The sequence below is a fragment of the Dromaius novaehollandiae genome, chromosome 5 (assembly GCF_036370855.1).
Source record: "Dromaius novaehollandiae isolate bDroNov1 chromosome 5, bDroNov1.hap1, whole genome shotgun sequence".
NCBI classification, from domain to species: Eukaryota; Metazoa; Chordata; class Aves; order Casuariiformes; family Dromaiidae; genus Dromaius; species Dromaius novaehollandiae.
This window is the reverse complement of record NC_088102.1, coordinates 30,884,999-30,902,744: the sequence shown is the minus strand read 5'-3', so window position 1 is coordinate 30,902,744 and position 17,746 is coordinate 30,884,999. Positions and strand designations below refer to the sequence as shown.

The window sequence follows — 17,746 nt, the reverse complement described above, 5'->3', positions numbered from 1 at the left end:
AAAGCATGAAAGTTTCCTAGGTATTTTTGCATTTACTATCTCCTTTAAAAGAAATATTTCTATTTAAATGGTGTTATTGCTGTGCTTTCAGAAGAGTTTATTTTGTGTTTTTGTGCGAGCACGTGTGTGTGTTTGCACACATGACAGGATGCTGTGCGTATCTGATGCAGAGAACCAGTGTCTTCATATTTTCAGGAGTTTGTCACACTTGCCCTTGGTTTTCTCCGCTTCTCACAGTACTACCAAGGGCTTTGACAGAGTCCAAAACAAGCTTTTGAAATGTAATCAGGAAAATCTAAACTATATCTAAACAGATAAATCTATTCTTAGTTTTGTAGTTGTGTGTGTTTGATTACAGGTCTCAGAAGTTATATTGACATAAACTATTGAACTGTATTTCCATAAAATATAGCTAAACTGAGAATTTAACACTTTTTGCTCCTCAGTGGGAAGAGGGTGAATGCTTGGCAGACTTATCTGCATAATTGTCTCAAATACTACTGTGAGAAGTAGGTTAAAGAAATCTAGGCAGATCAAGGGCTTTTGCAGCTGCTTTTCCAGACAGCTTTGGTGGATTTTTTTGGTATGACGTTCATAGGGGCTGGTGATGGCCTAACTGTAAAAAACACAATTGAAATCTTTGGCTTACAAGTAAGGGGAAGAGGGAGACAACAGTGTTGCTGCCTGATCTAACGTTATTTGGAGGATATGAGGATGACCAAATAGCAATGAAATGAAATCAGCAGCCTAGAAAACAAGTAGAATTAAAAGCGCTAATTTATTTTTTTCTGTAAATTTGAAATAGCATCAATGGAAATTTTCTCCATCAGTGAATCATGTGAACTTCGTCTATCATTCTCTCACAGTATGCAAATCTGTGACAGAAACAATGACATTTCCAGATTGCATCTGATGAGTCTGATTTCAGCTTAATAAAATCCTTCTTCAGCACCAGGAGAATTTTGTTACTGGTAAGGTAGAAAAAACCCTCAAAGAACAAAACCCCCTGAAATATTTTTTGTGTTGCCATATTGGGCCAGGATGAGATTTAGTTACAGAGTTAGAGTTGCAACCCATTTCTGTCTTGAAAGTTTCTATCCAGTACTGGGTGAGGAGTAGGCAGACTGTATCTTGCCATTCCTGTGAACTTTCATTTCATTTACTTCTCTTCAGAAGGTATTTACCCTAAGTATGAAGATTACATGTCACTGTGACTTAAGGAAATTATGATCTGCAGTTAGTGATTAATTACTCTAATCATTCTGGTCTTGGCAAACAGTATGTGAATACTTTTTAACTCTTCAACTTTTGTGCTGTTCATATATCATGGTAATTAAAAAGTATCTTTTACAGTAAACAACAGGCAGAAATTTTGAGTACAGCTATATTGCAGATATAGTATCACTTGAGGTTGTTTTTCTGGTCTTTGGATATCACTTGAGATGGCTTGTATGGTGTAAGGGCACAAGCTTTTCTATCTTTTTGTTTCAACAAGAACCTTGGAGAAACCATGTGAAAAGAAATGAGGGAAGTTCAATTACTGTCGCCAGTTTGTCTTTGGCTTCTATGCAGATGACAAACACTCATGCCAAAGTACAGAATTACATAGGATTTTTCTGCTGTGTTTGCAGGAATGCTAGGAATTATATAGATCAATAGCCCAGCATCAAAGAATAAGAACACTTTAGGTCTGAGTATTCTGAAGGAGGATCTGACTCACGAATATAGAGTAGGCATTCACTGAAAAAAAAAAAAATCAGTTTCCATCCCAACATTTTTATATTGCTTAGCGTTCCAAAAGTATTCGTCATCAGAACATTTACAATTATATCTGTGTTAATTCTGTCAAATGGAAATTAAAATACACCTTTGCTCATTTCTGAAATTTGATAGGGGAGATGGTTTTGAAAGAGGAAGGAGATTGATTTGTCTTTGGAGCTTTGTGTTTATAAACTTGAATATCTATATACTTGGATTGTAAAAGTAGTAAATAACATTTATGGAGTTGGGTGGGGGGGTTTCTGTAGAATTTAGTGGTTTTATTCTGAATCTAGTTCATAATGTAGAATTTTGTTGAAGGAGACAGTTGACTTACAGCTCTAATCTGGGACAGTCAGAGGAGCTGTTTATCGTGGTCTTATCTGCAAGGTTAGATCTGCTGCTGTTGGAAGTATGGGAATGGGTGGGAACAAGAAAGCTGATCCACGAACAGAAAAAAAGAAAGGAGGGGGAGGAATGAGAACGAGCAGCGAGTGAGGGTGTGGAGATATGACTGAGCCTTTCAACATGACTTTGAAATAGTCAGCCAGAGAATTCGAAAGGAATTCAGGGTAAATATAGGCTTACTGGAGGCCCTGTACAGAAGAGGGAGCCCTTTTCAAGATAACGAAGGAGAAACTAAAAGATACTGCTAAAGTCCAGCTGTAAAAAGTTCAACTTCTTAAGTAGTGCTGTCCTGCCATTCAGAATGCAGTAGGTAATTATCACAAATGTGGCCATTACAAATGTAACTGTCTGTTTTGTAACTGATGAATCACTCCATGGGGGAACTCATAACTTCTTCTATTAATACAGTTGTTCCAGGCATATGATCTAGCATGTCCTAAAATAAATTTTAAACTTCCTAATATTAACCCAGCAAATCTTTCTGTTCCTGTGTAAGCTTAAAAACCTGAATCAAAGTAAATTAGGAGTCAGATATTTGCTTTTATACTACGAATCAGAGGCTCACCCCTCTCTGAGATCAGCTTTACAGAGTTACCAAGTGACCGATATTATACTAGATTCCTTCCTGTTACGATGCCATAAACATTCTGCTGGAACTTAGGTCAGTGCTTAAAATAACCTTGCTAATTGCAAGTCTACAAGTGTCGACTGAAATTTCAGTTAGCCGCCATACAGCAGAACTGAATGCTGAGAAATCACTACTGTAGTTCAGAAAGTGCAAGGAAAGAGCAGGCAGGCCTAAACTTGATCTGTGCAATAACACAGAGGCAGCAGATTTATTTGCTGTGTTTCATGCAAAACAAAAGCAGCTGACTCGACACTGAAGATGGATTGGGTTGCATATCATCTATGGCTTACTTCTGTCTTTTAAATAGGCATTTATTTTCTGAATTACTGGTTGCATATAACTGCTTTAGCTGAGGAAAGGAAATGGGACAGTTGATTTTTTTCCAAAGCCGAAACCTGAGAACTCTCCTTCCAGTATAAATGAGGTAAGGCACTGTTAAAGTGAAATATTTTACAAAATGTTGTTAATATCTAAAGCAATGAGTTACCAGGATCTGGGAACATTTTTTTTTTTCTGTAAGGGTGAATGATCTTTTGAATTAGCTGATTTTCAACTTCTAAAGTAGTAGTGGGTGACCCTAAATGTGTTTGATTTGAAAAGATGCATTTCATTTCCTGTACACTGTAAAGCTACCTTGCAAAATTCACATATCTTTTTCCCTGTGGATGTAGATTTCTGAATATTGAGAAAGGCTTGTTCAGTCTCTTTCATTCCCTGTTCTACATAACGTAAAGTTTCTGCCATCACAATCTTATGTTCAAGCAATTGAAATAGTTTGAAATGTTTGTCATCTTTAAAGCTCTTGTTCCCACATCTCTACGGGGAGATTATAACTTTTTTTTGTGTAGGTGAAACTTAATGCTTAGTCTTCTCTATGCCCTGAGACATTACTCAGCTAACTTTTTATAGGTCATAGTATAATTAGAAATAGACACTGTAGTATTATAATTACATTACTTTGGCTAAAACTTTGACCTATATTATGAAGAGAATTGTTCAGTTAAGGCTCAGAAAACCAACAGACTAAAAATAAGTAATGGAAAATGATAACTTTATCATTATACCTGGATTTCACTACCTTTATTAGCAACTCATTAAATTATGTTAGTTCTTCCTAGGGAGACTAAATTTGACATAGAAGCAGTGGCCAATGGGGAACACTGATTCTTACCACAGTTGCATTAATTTAGGTGACCATTTTCAAAATATTCTGTGAGCTGGTAACCTTCCAAAGGCCCTTTGTTTTATTTTTGTTCTCAGCTCAGAGTTGCCTGTGTGCCAAGTGCTGAGGAATATGCTCAGACTGTTCAGAAGCGTCTGTTCTCTCTGCAAAACTATTCATTCTTCTGAAATTGTATCTAGAGGAAAGGTTCAGGAATTTTTGGTTAGGCATGGAGGATATCTTCAAAGATTTGCACTGGATTAAGATAGTAGAGCCTTCTGACTTCCTTTAAGCAGAAGTTGGCACCAGATGGGAAATTGTTGGCTGATGTATAGTTTATATAAGGTGCCAGTAGAATGGGAAATCAGCCTTAGATTACAGTAGCAGTTATATCTACTCTTTTGATAGGAATTTGTCATTGTCTTTTAAAAGAATTTTAATTTGGGTGGTCAACTACCCATGCATGAGTTGCCAAGTGCTCTTGTTTAAACTTTGCTGGCTAAGCAAGCTGTGACCTTCTCTATAATGGCAGTCCATGCTATTATCTTCTCCAAAATGCCATTCATAAGTTTCATTTAAAGCTCAGAAGCACCAGAGGGATATTCTGCCACAGCTGTATCTGCTTACCACTACAGGTGCACTAGGTACCTATTACATAAATATTATTGCCTCAGTTTCTTTCTTGTTTATGAATGCCATTTGAGATGCTGAAATGTATTGTGAAATTGGAGTTCGAATTCCTCTTGCCTTGCTCTTCCATGCGTATGTCTGCATTACCATTTTCGTTTGGGTTAAGAGTGTGACTTCAAAGTGAATCTGCTGGTTATCCCCATTTAACTCTCTGGTTCATGCTGAAGAGCAGCCTCAGTTTGTGCAAACTTCTTGGTGTTGTTTATAATCTTTGCTGACTAGGGGCCTTTCCTTCCTCACGTCCTCCTCCTAAAATCTGGAAGTATGTTCCATAATTCACATAATTAATTTCTTTGTCTTCATTCATGTTTGATTTGTTGTCATATCTGTAGTGACGTTTTCTTTTGCATTTCATCTTAGGTGGGAGTTTCCTGTGCAAGTACTTTTTTTTGTTTTATGTGCAGTAACTCTAGAATGAGTTAGAGATGCTCTTGGCTGGTATAATATTTGCCTTTCCCTGTCACCTATTGCCCATACAGATAAGTCAAGATACTTCCTCAGAAATTACTATTTTTGGAGGCTTTGCTTTGGTTCTGTGATATGCTTGTTTCAGAGACAAAATCAGAAAATGTTAGTCAAGTCAGTTTTTTTATTACATGAAATTTAAGTCTGCAAAACAGTTTTCATATGATATTTTCTACAAAATCGTATTAAAAATACAATAAGGAGAGATTTTGAATTATTCTGATACTCCTAATCCCCCTGGAACTTGTAATAACCATATTGAAAATTAAACATTAAAGGTAGATTTCAGAAATTCTTGGCACTTTGAGCTTCAAAAAGGTATTGTTAATGTTTTGGGAAAGGAGTATTAGGTAATACTTTGAGCAACTTGTCATCCTTCATGTTCACGCTTCAGACTTTGGAGTAAGAGATTGGTCTATTCATTAAGAATTATGGCCTCCCTCAGCCCTTCATTAAGAGGGCTAAGCGGTTTGTACAGGTTTTAGGATGTCTTCTTGCTGGGAGTTAATTTATAGTAATGGATAAGAGTAGTCATAATATTCTACTCAAGACATTAGTGTTTGTTTAACATATTTTTGGTGGGTAAGGTACTGAAAAAGCATTGCTAGAATTTTGAGAGAAAGGACAGCAGGAAAATATACATTAGGTCTGACAGACTTGCTGTTACTGATGCTACTTCAAACATTTCTCAGCTCACCAAGTTTCGTATTGGCTCGATGTGACTCAGTTTCCCATGAAACTCTTGAGGAAATGTTGACAAAAGTCTCCATGAAAAGATTTGAATATTTAACACACTTAGAGTGTAATAAAAAGATTATTTAAAAATACCAACATTCCTTCCACTTTCCTCAAACTAGCCAATAGTTAGGCCAGGATCAGCTAATATCCAAACTGCGGCTTGTCAGGAAAGAGAGAACAGTTGCAGTTTTTGCTTTTTCTACAGACTAATGGTATTGCTGTTTTGGTAGAAAATGACCTGCAGAGAAATACATTTTAAAGTTGAAATGTGTTGAAAATACAAAAGTGACAGATCCTCTAAAAATGTAGGGGATTGTTTTTATCAGTTCCAGCCCAGATTTTGTGGTTATATGGTCAGAGCTGCGACAAATACTCTTCCTTCCAAGAGTGTTATGTACTAACCCTGTCTTTAACATACCAGAGTTAGTCAGCTCCTCGTTATCCATGTGTATTTTATATTAACTGTACAAGAGATGAAGACTTATTTCAGCTGCCTGTGCTAGGCAGTGTGTTAGGCTTTGGCAGGGATATTAGCTTGTGTGACACCGTGCGAGTGCAGTGATTTGTTTTCCAGGGTCATCTCCAGCCTGGAAGCAGCACGGCCCCTTTACTAGGGGCAAATATGACCATGTCTTTGGCTCCGCAGGGTCTAGCAGGAGGCAGGAGGAGGTTGCTTGCTGCGTTTCGGTTTCGGTAGCGCTCTGTGACGTTCAGCAAAGCACTGGAGTCTGAGAGGCTTTTGCACACCAGCAGACTGGAGCTGGCTCTCTGTGGTAACGCAACACTGCCTTGCTTTCTCAAAACCAAAGCAAATACTGAAGCGTTAGAGGGCATACTGCAGGAGGATTCGGGGTGGTTCCTTATGAAGCTGTCTAGGTCTGACTGAGCTGGAGCTGGTGAAGCGAGATGTCATTCATTCAGTTTCTGCAAGACACTCTGTATATCCAAAATTTTGGAGCTTTTTCTGATTAGAAGTACCTTCTCACTTAGCAAATACACACAGGACATGTAGGTCTGGCACAAGCCCTCCCACAACTGGAGCTTCGGGTAATGTGTGGACGCACGGCTGCTTCGGAAGGGACCCCGAGACAGTGCTGGGCCATGCCAGGCGTCCGGCCTCGCTGCTAACTGCAGCTCATCGCACCTCCGGCCCGGCACTCAGCCCTGATGTGTTACTGTCTCCCAACTTGTTTTGATGGTGTTGCATTAATAGGTTCTTTAATGCACTCCATGCATGGAACTCCTTTATGTATTCGTATGAAAGGTGGTTTCCCAAATGTCGTGAATGTTTGGGAAACTAAAATAAATACATAGATGAATTTCAGGATCTACATAATCATTAATTTCCTGAGGGCCTGGTAATGTTACGGTGACTTCAGGATATCTGGCAAACTATGGGAATTTCTTTCTCAAATGAATGGTGATCTTAAAGAGTAACCTAGGCCACTCCTGTAGCGCTTGTTTCATCAATGTTAACGTTACCTAAATGCTAGCGCGGTGCTCCCCGTATCAGCATGAGCTTGTTTGGCAGATGGCCTCAGGTCATGCTTGCCCTGTCTGTTGCGAGCTGGGAAAGATGTGCCAGAAGTGACACCCTTTCACTACCGTATTCTCACATACAGTAGATCAGTGGATAGAAAGCCAGACTCTAAAAGCCCCCAAACAGTAATACTGTCTCTGGATTTTATGTTATCTTTTTTCATTCTGATCCTCCTGATTCCAGAAAATGAGAAGCTGACTGATTGCTGCAGGCAAGACCCCTAGTAATTTTAGCAAGAATAGGATCAGAATGTAAACTAGGATTTAGCATCCTATGTCTAGTTTTCTAGTTTGTTTGGCCAGATAATGGTTATGTCCCATATATGAACTAATTTATTTGAAATTAAAGGTAATTTAGAGAAAGAAAAATGTCTAATCACTAAAACAAAATTATTTGTATAGTTTCTTTAAAGCTATCATATTCTGATTTTCTTGTTTCATTTCATTTCTGGGTGCAACAGAGCTTTAAATGTTCTGTTTTGTAAATGGTGAATCAAAACAGTAAAGAGAAGTTTCCTGTAGGATTTTCCTCCTCCTTGTCAGAAACAATTTGACAAGCTTTTTACCTTACCTTCTTCCCTGTATATACTTCAGACTGTGGTGATCTTTGGATCCTGTGGCATCTCTTGTGATTCTTATTATTTGAGAGAGATGAAAGATTTGACTTAGTGTAAATTTAGGATACAATAAGGCTAAATTGATTATGACTATTTTTGCAGGAAATACAAGTATGTGCAAGTGAATAAAATACACAACTATTCATTTGAAGCTTGAAATCACTTCATTTCAGTAACTTCCTCACAGTCAAGTTCAGCTATTGAATTTCAAAGCATTAGTTGACAAGCCCAGGCATATCAACAGCTTTTCTTTTTCTCATTGCTCTTGTACAGAGGTAAGAGTTACCCCCCCTTACCAAAAGCTCTGATCTATAAAAAGATAACTTATAATTCATCTCCATATAGTTAGGAAAAAGAAAAAAATATATATATATAAAGATATGCAAGGCTGCTGATAGCTAAACCTGTTCTTTTCTATTTGTCACCATAAAAAAACCCAACTTCAGTCTCAACAAAAACCACAGGTCACACTGGCTTGCTTTAAGATGCAAATGGCACTGACTGAAGTGTTTTATAAATCTTATTCCAGTTCGCAACATGAAGTATATTTGCCTATATATAGGTATGCGTATGTACAAATAAGTAAATATTTAAATCAGCACTGCTGATTTCCTGCTTCTTTCAAGACACTTCAACTCAACTGTGTAGAGCACAAGAGTGCTTTCTTGAGCAGCATTAATATCTTAAAAGCCAGTAAGCCTGTCAGTGCTTTACATTAGGAAGTTCTCTAATAAAGCTAAAACTGGCACTATTAAGAGAACTGTCCTGACAGAGCATAAGTTGACCTCTCAAAATTGTTGCATTGGAATGTGCTATGTATGAGCTCTAATATCTAGTAACATTTTTTAAAATTACAATTACATTGTGTTTAAGTATTTCTGTAAGTAATATGATGTCTAATTTTATAAAAGAAATTTAGTTCTAAATGTAGTATTAAAATACTAACCTCTAGCACTCTCTATCTTATAAACAGCCAGAACAAGCCTCTATTATTAATGATATTGAATTTTAATGGATCTTTCCTTAGGACCAATTGGGAATACATGCTTCATTTTATCAATTGCGTATGCCAATTTTGGTTGCATTACGTAAGAAATATTTGTGATTAAAGTTCGTAAGTACTACAACAGTGGTGTAAAATCTGAGTTTTGGTCACTTGCTATTTATACCATGTCTTACTACTTAGATCTCAGTCAAAAATCAAGAATGTTATGGACATGAATTTGTTTGAAAAGGAGGTACCCCACACAAACCCCTTTAAATATCTGTCTATGTTAACTAAGTCACCTGTGGGATGACAGAGAGATTCAGAAAAGATCAAATAAATCATATAGTATATGTATGCTGTAATATATATTAATTGTAAGCCTTTGGATATTTGCCAAAAGCCAACTGAAGCCACATGCTACCTATTGCACACTAATTAGGAATGATTTGTAGCATACTGTCTAATTGGAAATCGTAATACGGAGGTAGAGTTGCTTATTAGAAGGATTTTTCATGAGTGAATCAAATTCTATATACACTTTCATAAGCGGAATCAGAATAAAAATATTGGTAGCTTGTACATTTTAGATTTCTTGAAGATTCACGTTTATCTCTTAACTTGTTTCTGGTTTTCTAAAATTTGCTCTTTTATTTCTTCATTCACTCAAGAGTCACTTTTAATCTACATAATAGTAATTTATACTTTCTACCAAATTTTCAAGTTGTGCTTCCTGGATGTAACAGCCTTGGGGGTGTGTTGTTTGTTTGTTAAACTCCCCAGCAGTGAGGTACATGCTAATCCTGACTCTTAAAAGACGGTGAGCATTATGCTGCGTGAAACAGGCCTCCTGGTATGCTGGGTAGGTGGGAAAATGTCCGTTTCACACTACTGGAAGCACATGTGTATGGCTGGAACGCTTTGTAATCATCATTAACCCACGGGATGATCTACGAGAGCGTTCCAGCTGACTTGAATGCTTCTGGTTTTAGAGAAAGGACAGGAATGTCACTAACATAACATGTAGGATGCAATACAAGCTATAGAGTAAGGGCATCCTTTGAATGGATCTGACCTAGCAAAAAATCTCTGTGATCTCCGTAAGTGTTCATGGGCTGACAGAAAGGGAGTAACAGTGCTGATAAAGCAAAGTCTACCCAAACGCAAATAGAGAATAAGAGACTTGTGTCCTCTTTGCTGTCTTCAACAGTGACTGACGGGAAATAATTTCAAATACAAAAGTGCGTGACACAAGCTCTTGAAGCTTTAGCTGCATTGAAATAGAAAACAGCCACTTACCCTGCAGACTTCCTATCACGCTATCAGTTTTCATTTTGGAAAGTTTGGCAGAGACAGCACTGCTTCTCTTCTCACCTGCTCTAGGAAAGAAAGGAGAGCAAACTGAGTTGAGTGTTTGACATGGGAGTAGAGAGTCTCACTGTCCTTTGTCGAAATCTGTTTTTGCCCAGAAGCCTTAGTCAAAGAGAGTGAATGAGATTAGCGTTCTTCGGCTTAGCAAGTCAGAATGTTTTGATTAGAACTTTTCCCTTGTGCGCTGCATGTCTGTACAGAAGAACTGAATTCTTCTCCTTTGCGAAATTGCAGTTGCTTTTATCTATTTATTTTGGTGTGTATTACATTTCAATAGTTTATTGATGCCTAAAGTGCTTTGTACTATTTATGTGGTGTTACACTTTACCTTTGTTATTTGAAACCTAATTATTTCAAGAATGAAGGTGATCTTTTCTCTGAGAAATTTTTGTCTTTCTTCTAAACTGGCAATTTCTCTTTAGGAGCAGTTGATCTCCATTCACAACCCTAATTAATTCTATTGACTTTATTAAGAAAGTATCTTTCTGAAAAAGTCTATAAACTGAAAAATCTTTTAAGATAAATGCACATATTTCTCTTTTGTATAAGCAGTAAAAGGAGATCTGCTCATCAGTAAGCAGAGCTCAAAATAAAAAGATTGTGTGGCCCCACAGAAGTATTCAAGAATTTTCTTGTTCCATGTCAAGACTAATGCCAAATCTTCTTCAAATTACAACAGGGACAGAAGAGTTGGATGCATTCACAGCTGAGCTGTCAGAATAATAGGTTAGCTGCAGAAAGCTTTGAAAACTCACAATTTTTAAAAGGATAATTGTTTCATTGGAAGATTGCTGAACTACTGGTGCATTAGCTTTGAGTTCTGCTAATTGTTTTATATGGATGGTCAAACGGTGAAAGTTTTGATCAACTCTGAAGATAGGAGTGGTTTTCTCTCTTTCTTCATATGGTTGACATCATTATTTAATACATTCGGCTTTTGTATGTCTTGAATGAAATGGTAGTAGGGGGTTCTTTCAACTCAACAATCTCTATAGATTAAGGTCAAAAACAGTCCAGTCCTGGCCAGGCTACCAACAGGCAGTTCTAGCTGCAACACAGTGTGTATGTCTAGCACAAGTCTAATGCCCTTCCATTTGCATCCTCAAATTTTGTGTGCATATGGTGCTTTGAACCTGTTGGAAATGTCATTTACTGCCATTTAGTAAGTAAGGCATGCAAAGTGCAAGAAAAAGCTGAGTAAAAAGAAAGTAAAAAATAAAATGGAATTGTATTTTATCTTGGATGGTTGCGAGATGCATCCTGTGATGCTTCCATTTCTGCAGAAGTACAGTGTTGCGTGAAGAGATCTATAAAGTATTTGAAGGATGTTTTAACAAGTCTTCAGTTTTCCGTTTCAGTGAGTGTGAATATATAATGTATGGTGAGAGTACTTAGCATAAAGCTGCATTATCTTTTTTATTATTATTTCTCGACTACCTTAAGTGATCCGCGCTAGGCCAAAAAAACCCCAAAACCCCTACTATCAGAGTCCAAAGAACACAGATTTAAAAAATGCTTATTGTTTTTTAAACTTCTCCTCTACTGCTACTTGCTTGACCAGGTTTTCATACAGTTTTTATTCCCTTTTGCCAGCAATGTCAGCTGTAGCTAGATTCAAAACCTGCTAGAAGTATTGTATGGGTCAATAGCATCTATCTTCCTATGTGAAAAACTGTTCTAGTTATTTGCCATATTCAGTTCAGATAAGTGATTTCTTACACAAATGAAAATTATGTGTCAGTTATACAAATGTCAGGAATATCCCAGAAATGGCTGTTCCTGGTTTTGTTTATGTCTTACTGTTTCAGTACGGTTTTTGGAGATGTCTTATTTTCCTGCCATAACTTCTGCTGTGATTCTTCCATTCTATCCTGTACCAGGTTAGAGTGTTTTTGTGTTTCAGCTCTGTGAAGCTTGGTTGGTGGACTAAATAATTCCTTGCATTTAAGAATCTAGCCTGTGGTGAATATTATGACCAGAAAGTCTTTGTAAACCAAAGTACTGACTAAGCTTTACAGTGGAAATAAGCATTTGAAAGCAGTCTGTCTTCTCTGCAACTATTCTTTCCCACAGTAAAGGTACAGACTGGTCTAGTTTTTAAGACACTGCAGCTGGTCCTGCAAGTTAGCTGGAATAGCTTCCAGCAGCAACTGCCCATCTTCTGGACAAAAGGATCCTTTTGCTTTTCACAGTATGTTTGATCCTTTGGCCCAGCAATGGCCTATATGGTAAAACAAATGCAAGTTTGCTGATATTTTGAGACAGGAGCTTCACAATTAACATTTTAGCCATTGTTATTTAACAGGCTGAAGTGTTTAGTGAGTGATTGCATGTCTTCGTCCTTCCTGCTTGTTTTCCTGGCTGACTGATACTCAACCAATATACTTGCAGAATAAGCATCCTAATGAAACAGGTCATGTAAACTATTAATAAAGAGCTCCATGTCTGTTACAATCTATTGTACACCTGTTATAACTATATACAGCTATTACTATTTTAACAATTCTGTTGGGGGAAAGAAAAAAACTCATACAATCAGCATTGATAATTTGACATCTATTTCATCCTGTTTCGAAGTACGTGCACATAAGAACATAACTCACTGAATCCTGAGATGACAGAATACAGTAGAAACACCTACTGAGAGTTCGCCCAAAATCAAAGTTGGTCGAAATAAAAGGCAAGCAGGAAAAGAGAATAATATGCAGAAAAGAATTGTGCAGCAGACAAAGTTACGATCAGTAGTGTGTAAAGTATGATGAGGGAGGAGGGGGAAAGCCCTCTTAGAAGGGCTTAGAAGCCCTTAGAAGCACTTAGAAGATGAGTGTGTCTCCAAGCTGTCGGTGTCTTTAGTGAAAGGGCAGGGTCAGTGATCTTAAAATTCCTGGTAGCAGTTTTCTTGCTACACTTTGCTGCCTTCACCAGTAGGTTGCATTATTTTTCTCTAGTTACTGAATGCCACATCAGTACAAGCTACAGTACTGTAGTACTTCACCTCCCTTTCTGACTAATTTATGACTTGCAGTGAGTCTAGAGCTTTCCATGGCAGTTGTTTTTGTTTAGTCAAATTCTGGATTATTTATGCATGGTTATTTCCTTTGACTTCAATCATATACTTAAAACATTTGCAAAATAGTCGAAGTAGCATTTTCTCTTAAGGTTCTGCTAAACAGTATTCCAAAATAGAAGAAAATGATTTTATCCTCATTATAATACTATTTGGCATATCTGCTTTCTGCAAGTAGTTACTGGATGCAGAGAGAGGTGGAAAACTATTTCTCTTTGAGAGATGCGCATTTTAAAGGGAAAGTTATTTGCTAATAGCTTTTTTTTACTTTATTAATAGCAGTTGATACTTGTTTAGCAATGCAAGTGCTCTCTTTTGTGTTATTTCTCCATATAGGTATGAAAAAGGGAGTGCAGAGAGTGACTTTAATCCATAATTTTCAAGTACATGGAAAAAAATAGATCTGAAAAAATCTGAAATTTCTTTGTCAGATATTTTTCTGGAAAAAAAAGGAGGATTTGTACATTCTGATTGGAATCTTTGTCTCCTATGGAATTAAAATGCCCTTAAAAGGAAATATCAAATAGATGTTGTTTTGCATGTACGGTAGTCATAAGAATAATAAATGGCAATGTATTTTTTCTACTGAGGTTTTACTGTGAGATCAAAGAACAGAAATCTTGCAGTTTAGTTCCTCTGTCACTGATGTTAACTGAAGCAACATATTGCAACCTTTCATCTTTCTGGAATTTCATATATATCTTAGCAGACTTTCTTGAAGAGCTTTTTTAACATTAAAGCTTAGTTTTCTTTGACTCTTGAGGGTTTGTTTATGCATGTTTTCTTTGTCTATAGCAATGTTTGCAGTTCAGGCTATTTTAGTTGACGCAGGGGGCTGTGAGCTAGCTGATGGATTCAGCAGCTGCAAATTACAGGATCAGCTGTCTGGAAGACTGAGTGAAGTGGGCAGTTGGCAGTCAAATGGATATGAGCCCTATAGCCTAAGAAATTCCATAGTCAATACTAGAAGATAGCCTGTGAGAGGATGGCAGAACCTTTACCTTAACACCGCTATGAAAACATGTAAACAGAAATGCCTAGTAGACACTTGAAATCAATGATTATAAGAGGTTGTTTGAGAAATGGTGCTTTCTAAAATTCCTGCTATAAAAGTTCTGTATACTGATAAAATGGGAAAGAATTTCCATGCTTTTATTTGTAGACGGTGTGCTACTGCAGTTGACATGGAACTATGCATATTTAGTGATAGATGCCATCAGATAAATGCTTTTTTATTATTGCTTAAAACTACATGGTTTATTTTATTTACATACCATTTTTGGTAATGGCGACTGGCTCTCATTACAGCATTTAGATACTGTCGTGTGATATTGCTCTCCTTCATTTACAAATACAAACTGTGGTAAGGACACCTGACAACGTACTGGTTTTTTGCTCACTGCACCATGTAGTGCTACAGGGAGGAAGGAGAAATGAGGATGACCAGGTTAGGTTGTACCAGGTGTTAAGTGAACTGTCACTTATCTACAGGTGTGCGGCCATGGTAGGATGAGGCCACGGCTCTGTTTGGAGAAGGCTTGTGCAAATGACTTGACGTAAGATGGGGAGGGATCAAAGCACATTTGGCTATGTAAAATACTGTAGCAGAATATTCTCACTGCAAAACTCAAGTAACTGTGTGTGAAAAGGATATTGTAAGGCAACAAGTGGTGAAGAGTATGGTCTGCAGTGCTTGTATACTAGTTGCTTGAGGCAAAGACATGTTTAACTCCTGTTGTTTGTTACTTTTACTATCTTCGTCAGGGTTTCCTTGCCACAGTCAGAATTACTTTAAAGTTTTGTTTTTCTTCTGCAGCTTTTGTAAGTTGTGTTGAAAATGTCTGGGAGATGGAGTTCTTATTCGTACTAAAAAGATTCTTACCACCAGTATTTCCACTGTTCAAAAGTACCACTTTTGGGGACACGACTTCAATAAACTGGAAACAGTCACCTTGCCTCCTGCAGTTTTAGCAGGAGAGCCACTGACCTTGAATTCCCTTGGAAGTGAATGGCATACTTCTACCTTTAATAGAATTGCTGGTGATAGTTTGGTGCTGTATTTGAACTGCATTAAGTATTACAGAAATTTATGAACTTTTAAATTCACATCTATGCTAGATAGAATTCTTTCCTTATGCTGAATTATATTTGAATCTAGATATCAAGGTAGTAGTAAGAAAATGCTGTAGCCAGCTAGATAACTTTGGACTTGGCATTGTATTATTTACAATCAAGATGCTATTTTGTGCCAGCAAGCATAAAGACAAGATGCAAGTGATACAACTTAAATGGGCTGCAGCTTTATTGATGCTCTGCTGCTGAGGACTAAGTAATGTTACCTTGTATAGAGAAAGTCATAATTTCATTTCCCCTTGATAGAGGGGCTAGCTTTTAGCCTCTACACATATATTCCCATGCTATTTTTCACTCAGCCTTCACATTCCCACCATCATATGGCAGTTGAAAAGCAAGGAAAGGGGATATTGATAGGGGCCTAAATCCTTTCCCCAAAGTTTGTTTAAGGTGGACTTCCCGCAGGGCCAGTTCTAATCGCATTTTATCCAGGAACCAGGCTTCTGGTGAAATGAAATCTGGTGCTTGTGAAAATGGCTGCAGACACAGCTGACACTGAAGAGTCATCCAGCCAAAACAATGCTGTGTGATGCAGGAACACGAACTTGCGTCTCCCGTGATTCTTCTCAAGAAGTACCCAAAAGACTAGTGTGTGCCCATGTACATACCATGTGTGCAGAGAGCTAACAGTCTGTAAGTGCAGAGTAAATTCAGCCTACTCCATCTTTCCACAGACCTAGAGCGTGCATGCAGGTGGACGGCACAGCATGTTTGCCATGGGACGGTGTTACCTGGACATGTTGCACTTGTGCATGTGCTATAGCCATTTGTCAAGGACTTCTGAACATTGAGCAGCTGGAGCTACTAACAGGAGAGCTAAATCCCTTTAAATCTATGCCTGGCCCTGTTGCAGATGAAATCAAACTTCCTGACCTGTTCAGTCAGATTTTCACCTAATGTGAAGAGAGGATGGGGGGGAAATAATTGTCAACTGACTTATAAGCAAAGGAAAAATTCCTTCATATTCTCTCATGAAGGTAAAGACAACAGTGACAGAAATCCAATGCTGTGTAATTCTAGGGCTGGAAGAGAGTGAGCTGTTGATACAGTCCCGAAAGGGAGCTCAGAGTTTATGTATCATGACAAGGTATGTAGGGACTTGGTTACTTGCTCCCTTTCCTGGCTTGTTCAGCCACTCACAAAGTATCCTCCTGTTTTTTGGTCACCTGTCCTTTCTAAAACCTGACTCCTTTAAAGAGCTGGTACTTTGTTTCTCTCTGAGAAAGAAAGAGTATGTAAGAGTAGTCTTATATTTTAAGACCATCCCTGCATTGCAGGAAGTGTCAGATAGGCTTCTTTCAGAGTATCAGACCTTCACTTGCATATAGACTAGGTTGGCCTTGAGTTCTCTCCATGTTACTGCAGCTGTCAGGAGTGGTTAATTATCTTGTTAGTACATAAAGCATTTTGCTGCTGCTATGCTCCCAGTTGTCTCTAAAGTTTTTCAAAGACTTTGATTTTTGAGGAAAATGAGCAACTTATAACAAGTCATGTAAAAATTAACAGATACTCCTTGGTTTTGCTTGAATATGTGCTTCTTCCAAAACTTCAGTGGTGTTGGGATTTGCATTTTGGGACAAAATTTTCTGTGTTGCTGTGGAAAGTTTATTTCAGAAACTTGATGTGCGTTGGTAGCTAGAATAACAGTAGCTCTTAAACTCCTTTTTTGCAGTATGGATGCAAAAATTCACAGTATAACCTAGATTAATTGGCCAATATTTCCAGTACATTATCAGGAGATCGTCAGGAGATTTTTGCTCCTTGATAATAATCTCTTCTTACAGCTTGGAGTTTTACAAGCTGTCTGACAATTCTTTTGGGAGTTGAATTGGGAATGTGACTAGGTGCATGATAGTTAGAAAATAATGAAGACTGATAGTATAAATTGAAACATACTGAAGCATCCACATGAGTAGAAATATAGCTGTGCTAAAGTTTTGGTCGTAGGCTGAGGAATGGATAAATGAATGAATAGTAGCCTTTTCCAGAGCTTAGAAAAGAATTTGCTGAGAGGTTTAGCTTTAATTAGGCCACGTGTCGGTAGAATTTGGTTAGTGCGCTGATTTTGCGAGTAGAGCATTGATTTGCATGCCTGGAAGCGTGCAGACACCTGAAGCTCTGCGCGCTCGCCACCCCACGCCTCGCCAGGCAGGCGCTGTGTTTCGCGCTGGTGAGTAGATGCTGG

At 37.8% G+C, this 17,746-nt stretch overlaps 1 protein-coding gene and 1 long non-coding RNA gene across 4 annotated transcripts in view; one reads left to right on the top strand and one right to left on the bottom strand.

Moving 5' to 3' along the window:
- The window catches only part of AKAP6 (A-kinase anchoring protein 6), a 289,951-nt gene that overhangs the window by 81,092 nt on the left and 191,113 nt on the right, over positions 1–17,746 (top strand). The window lies entirely within an intron of this gene.
- Positions 5,676–10,481, bottom strand: LOC135328651 (uncharacterized). The gene is made up of 3 exons (XR_010389609.1): positions 10,290–10,481; positions 7,960–8,022; positions 5,676–6,742 (listed from the first exon to the last, which is right to left on the bottom strand). It is a non-coding gene; the product is annotated as an uncharacterized LOC135328651 (long non-coding RNA).